The sequence below is a fragment of the Panicum virgatum genome, chromosome 6N (genome assembly GCF_016808335.1).
Source record: "Panicum virgatum strain AP13 chromosome 6N, P.virgatum_v5, whole genome shotgun sequence".
Lineage (NCBI taxonomy): Eukaryota > Viridiplantae > Streptophyta > Magnoliopsida > Poales > Poaceae > Panicum > Panicum virgatum.
In genome coordinates, this window is record NC_053150.1 from 35,442,571 (window position 1) to 35,449,405 (window position 6,835).

The following is a 6,835-nucleotide window of genomic DNA, read 5'->3' on the forward strand; positions in this document are numbered from 1 at the left end:
TTCGGCCTTGTTTTTGCGTAAACTTTAGGGTGTAAAGTACTGTAGTATTTTTGTTTGTATCTATTAATTATTATTCGATTATGGATTAACTAGGCTCAAAAGATTCGTCTCGCAAATTACAGACAAACTGTGTAATTAGTTATTTTATTTAGCTATATATTTAATACTTCATGTATGCGTTCAAAGATTCGATATGATGGAAAATCTTGTAAAATTTTAGAATTTTGAAGGCAACTAAACAAGGGCTTCTTTGTTTCTTTTTCGGCGAAAGAAGCAGGCAGTAATATTGCTATAGAGATCACATAACAATAGGTAGCGACGATTTCGGTGCCGTCGTCATCATACGTGATAGTCATAAATTACTCACTAATATGTGGCAGCTATTTATTTACTGACGGCCTATGAATAGATGATAATGATAATGATGACGTAATGATGACGATGTTGATGACCCTGCTATATGCAGGGGTGACGTCATTCAGCATCAACCTGGAGAGCAAGAAGGTGACGGTGATGGGCCACGTGTCCTGGGTAGGGTTTCTAAATCCGACCGGTCCGGTCAAATCGCCGTCCTCCGGTAGCGGTTTACTGGACCGGTTTGACCGGAAACCAGTTGAATTCAAATCTAAATTCAAAATCGCATGTGCAACCGGTTCCGACCGGTATACCGGCCGGTTTACCGACCGGTTTGACCGGTTTACCGACCGGTATGACCGGTTTGGGAATTTTTTATTTTTTTTAATTCAAATTTGAATTTTGAATTGGGGCCGGTAGACCGGTTTACCGGCCGGTTTGACCATTTTACCGGTCGGTATGACCGGTTAGAGAATTTTTATTTTTTTGAATTCAAATTTAAATTTTGAATTGGGGCCGGTTTGATACCGGCCCAAACCGTAACCGGGCCGGTCCGGTTTGACCGGTAACCGGTCAAACCGGACCTGTTCCCACCGGTTTCGTTAACCCTGGTCCTGGGCCGGCGTCCTCGAGAGCATCTCCAAGGTCAAGAAGGTCGAGCTCCTCGCTGGATTGAATCCTTCGCGATGGAAATGCCCTCGCCTACTTGACTAAATTAAGGACCCCCAATCTTTGAGGAGGTAGGCTAGGTAATGAACTACTTAACCACCCGATGAATAATCCTCCAGCTACATGCATGCATCAGCTGAAGAAGAAAAAGAACAAGAAGAGAGAGGGGTGCCAGCCGTGAGCCCGTTAGTAATCGACCCACCAAGCGTCCATGCGTCATGATCTGATCAATCTGATGGGAGAGCGTACGTAGTGTGTGCCTGCGCCCCAAGGACGATGAACAAGGCAGCGCATGCCGGCGAACTGCTCTCGCTTCTGCAGATCTCTGTTTGCATTGGTATACTATCTAGTAAATGAGCATGCATGCATGCAGGGGCGGATCAGGCGTTGGTCTGGAGGGGCGTCAGCCCCTCCTACCGCCACTAGATCCATGAAGTCCTTTCTAAATCTCTCCTATAATTTTTTTGACATAAATACCCTGCGAAGAGAGGTTATAATTATTTAGAGGTAGAAGAAAGCTACTTGTAATAATTATCCTAGATCTGCCACGGCATGCATCATGGTAGTAAGTAGTGATCAGTAAGAGATACTGTATATATATGCTTCTGATCCATATCTGAATAATCCATCGGCACGGGTATCATTATGTAGCTAGGAGTACCCAACATGCATGCTGTTCGATCAATTCACTTCCTCTACGTGAACACTGTATGAGCTAACGGCGGCTCTGCTGTCGATCCCGGTGGCGCCCGGGGCATATTTTACTGGCCTGTCCGTTTCGTGTGGATCCGTGCTTTCACGTGCGCGGCCAGCGTGGATTATTTTGGCGGTTTGGCCTGATCCGAAGCTAGTGTGCAGCGAAGAAGAGCCAAGGCTGGAGACGCCTCCAATTCCCTTTTGGCCTGGTTTCTTGTACTATACTAGTACACAGTTCGTCAGTTCGCGCGAGATCCTGCGCACGCCCCGTGACACACAACGGCCGGCATCGTGCTCTGCTCGTGCTCGCGCGGGCTCCCGGCCACTCATCGAAACAGCACAAAAATACACACACACACACATACTTATGCACGCTTATGCACGCAACAAGGGCCATGGAAATTTTGGGTTCATCGATGCGGCCCTTGCTAATAATCATTCAGGCATGCATTATATTGACGCAACTAGCTAGCAAAAGGGGGTGTCTGTTTATCGATCCATCATCGATGGGAACATAGAGGGGCACGGTCGAGTTGGCCAAGCCCGCAAGCAGCAACATGGGTTGTCCCCGCGCGCGCGTGTCTATATATATACATATACACGCTCCTTATTATACAAAACGATTGATGGTCGCACGTAGCCCTGCAAATGGGCTGGTCTGGAAACTATATTCACACCAATCCATTCTTATGAGAGAAACTAATATTACCCACTCCACTTCAAACCGTCGTCACCACACACCAACTCAGCCCAAACATTAGCCTTGTTTGGTTTGCATTCTAGAATTCTTAGAATGCGTCTTCTAAGCTCCACATGAAATCCTAAATGAAGTCTATTTGCAAAACCTCTTCAGGGATGGGTGTAACTTTTCACGATGAATTGGATGACGATAATTAATCGATGATTGGCTACAGTGATGCTACAGTAACTGTCCTCAAATCACGTGGTTAAAGGCCTCATTGGATTCTTCAGAGTTCATAGAGCAGGAGTTGTGGAGTTGATTTTGTAAACTGCCTTTGTTTGACACACCTAATTAGCGGTCAAAGTCCACTCTAGGAATTTCTAAGGAGTTACCAAGCAAGGCCATTTTAACTCATAATGTATTAGACTATAGCCAAACTATGGTAACAACCCAATAAGAATCTGTTTTTCAAAAAAAATTATAGTGTGGGTCTTGCCACACTATTTTGCACAGAGTAGCTGCCAGTCAAACTGAGTCAGCTCCAAAAAATTTGAATCAATTTTGATGAAGTTTTATAGGGTGAATGCGGGCGAAGTTTTATTTCTAAGGTTCGCCTCTTTACGTGCGGCCCACATGTAAATGTAGCCATACTGCTTTATACATAGTAGCTACCAGTCAAACTGAGCCATCTCCAATAAATTTCGATAAAACTTTATAGTGTCAACATGAGGTTTTATTTCCGGGGTCCGTCTCTTGATGTGGAGCCCACGTATAATTCTAGCAACACTACTTTGCACATAGTAGCTGTTAATCATACCGAGTCATCTCTAATATTTTTTTATCAATTTTGATAAAAAATTATAGTGTGAACGCAAGATTTTACATGGAGTAGCTGCCAATCGTATTGGGTCATCTACAACAAATTTCAATCAATTTTAATAAAATTTTATGGTGTGAACGTATGATTTTTATTTTTATTGTCCGGCTCTCAACACGGGACCAACATTGATATATAGCCATGCTGTTTTGCACAAAGTATACATTTCAGCACATCCCATATAGAATCTGCTCCACCCCGCTCCATTATCTAATACAACCCATTTTAATCAATTCAAACACACTACATATCGAAATCTAACCCATAAAACTCATTTCAACCTAACCCATTTGCAGGTCTAATCGCATGGTCGGTGTGACGTGCAGTGCGTGATGATGCTGATCATGCGAGTAAGGAACGGCCCAGCCGGTGCATGCGAGTACCAGGAGGACTATTGCTGATGACTCGGTGCTAGCTAGCTGTATGGGGATCGGATGTCTGTCCTAATGAAGAGTTAGTATTTGACGGTGTCGCTACGAGTACGAGACATATATTCCTAGCTAGCTCGGGAATTAGGGCGGTCGGAGGGACGAGCTGGCCACCACCGGGCCAGGTTTAAGAAATGCAGGACGATCGTATCGGCTCAGGTGGTGTGCCGTCGCTGTCGACGACGAAACATCTATCGGACGAACGGGACGTGACAACGTCTCTCGTGCCTGCAAGTTGCACGGTACTACTAGGGTGACAGCTCAAGGCGTGGCTGCAAGTTGGGCGCGCGCGCGAGAGTACACGCACGTACACATCACAGGGCATATGCAGCGCCATATGTACGCCGCCTTACCGCCAAGGCCTCCGGCTAGCGACGTCGCAACAAACACAAGATGCGAAAATGCTTCACGCAGATGCACACGCATCCCTCTCCCGGAATCGATCTTCTCTATCTAGCTTTCCATGCCTCAGTACACTTTCTTGGTTTGATGCTCCTCGATCAGTCACATGATGAAGGAGAGAATAATTTTGATGGTGAACAAACATTGTTGATTTTTTTCTCCAAAAGGACGATAGGGGCTTTGCATTCACCCTTACAAAAAGTAAAAATAACTTACAAGACAAATTACAACAAAAGTTACAAAATGGGACTATAATAACAACTAAAAAAATTGTTAAGAAAACTCACAAGAGTAGGCTAGAAAAATGATTCACGCAGAATTCCCAGTGGACTGCAGGTTGTCGGTCAAAAGCCAGGTGGTAATGACATGGAGCTACTAACATACACAGTAACATAGACGAAGTGGGGGGTGTGGGGGGGCATGTACCCCATTTGTTGGTCACTTGCTTAATTTGATCATTTATAAAAGGGAAAGCTATTGCTTTGTGGAGCACTTAACATGGTTGTCTGCTTGTTATGAGCATGGAATTAATGCGGCAGTACACATCGGTAAACTGTATGAATGATGTCGTGATGTGGCAGCGTGGTGCTACTAGTTATTACACGGCCAGAGGTCTAAGACAAAAGATGGCCGATAGATACAACTGCCACAAAAAAATCAGGTGCTGTGTATATGAATTTTTTTCAAGGAAATTTTGTATTAGTAATGGTTGTGCTCTCTTTAGCAATCAAGATCATCGACGGTCGAATTTGCAAGTCATGGCATACAGTCGGGCACAGTGAGTTAGATGTAATGTCATGGAGCTAGAAACATTGCTGGCTGCAAGGCAGGCGTTGCCTGCCAGCGGAGAGGAGGAGGAGCCATTGTCGAGCTAGTGTAACATACATAGGCAATAAAGTGTGGTGGGGGCATAAGCTCTCATTCACTTAATTACTTAATAATGAAAAAAGGAATACAAAAAATATAGCGAAAAATAGGGAAGTAGAGGGAAAAGTTAAAAAGAAAACTGAAATGAAAAAAAGTAAGAAAGTCGAAAGAAAAGGTTATGAATGAAAGCATGGAATGGGGAAAATAGTATGAAAGGCTTTGTAAAACAAAAGGAAAGGAAATGTGAAGCAAAACAAAAAAGAGAAAAGAGAAAAAAAATATAATTTCTCAAATATGCTTAAGTGTGGTTTTGTTCTAAGGATATTTTCATGACAAAAATAGTGGTACAATCAAATTTAATGCAAGTCCACAATACGATCAAATCAGTACACATAGAGCGTGAGTCATTCCTCACTGCGGCTAAATAGTTCAACATGGTGAATATATAAAATGCATCAAATATATATTTGTTGAGATTCTAACTAAAAAGATCCAAGATGAATGATACAAATTATGAAAAAAAGTAGAAACTAGTTAAAGAAAGAAAAAGGGAAAAATTAAGAAAGAAATATAAAAGAAAAATTAATTAAAAGGAAATAATTTAAAAACTGCCGCATATACAGGATTAGAAGAAAAACGAAAAGAAAATAAAAATGGATAAAAGTCACTACTACAGAACATGTCTTTGTTCCAAACCATTTGTCCTGGCTGCATTTGGGCCCGGGACAAAAGATAGCTTTTATCCCGGGTCCAACGGCTAGCCGGGCCAATGGAGGGGACAGAGGCATTTTGTCCCGGTTGGAGGCACCAACCGGGACAAAAGGACCCCCTTTTTATCCCGGTTGGTGGCTCTAACCGGGACATGCACCTTTTGTCCCGGTTGGAGCCACCAACCGGGACAGAAGAAGTGCATCTGTCCTGGGTCCAGCCATTCACCGGGACAAAAGACTGGTCTCCATCTATTTTATCTCTCTCCTCTCGAGTTCTGCCAACCAACCATTCATTGCCTATCTTATCTTCTCCCTGTCTCTTCTAGCTTGGGGATGAGGTCGATCCGGGCCAAGGAGGGGCGCGGCCGGCCGGACCTGTGCCGGATCGAGCCGCGGCGAGTGGTGGCGCATCAGGCCACAGCGAGGTGCGCCCGCGGCACAAGCTAGCGGCGAGCTAGGCCTGCGGGCGGCGGCGGCTCGGGCCGTGTCGAGCTAGGCATGCGGGCGGCGGCGGCGGCTCGGGTCGCGGCGAGCTGCTCCAGCGGCGCAAGGTGGCGGCGACGCGGGGCCGTAGCGAGCAGCGGCCGCGGCGGCGACACAGGGCCGCATCGAGGAGCTGGACACGGCGGCGTGGGACCTGGCGAGGAGCGCACGGCGGCCACGGCGTAGGGCCGCGGCGAGCGGCGACGCGCGGAGGCGGCGCTGGGCTACGGCGTGCGTGGAGAAGATGAAGTTTGGGATTGATTCAATCATAGTAGCCCTCTTTGTTTTCTTTCTTTTTTCATCAATGATTCTGTGATTGAAATTATGTGAATGATTTGGGATAGATTATATGAATGATTTGTTTGTGGATTTCGATTGTGATTGGTTTCGTGAATGATTTTGTCATCGAGAGATTTGGAAAGGTGAGAGCCGGCGTGTGGGCGAGGTCGGGCCTGCGAGATTCTTTTTTTTATTTTGGAAAAATAGCATTGGTCCCGGGTCGTGAGCTGCCGGGACAAATGGACAAAGCACATTTGTCCCGGATGCTCAATCCCGGTTGGAAAACCGGGATAAATGCCCGTTGGCAACCGGGACTAAAGGGCAGTTCTGTACTAGTGAGTTGAAGAATAAGAAAAGAGAAGAAAGATTGGGAAAGAAAAACTACTAC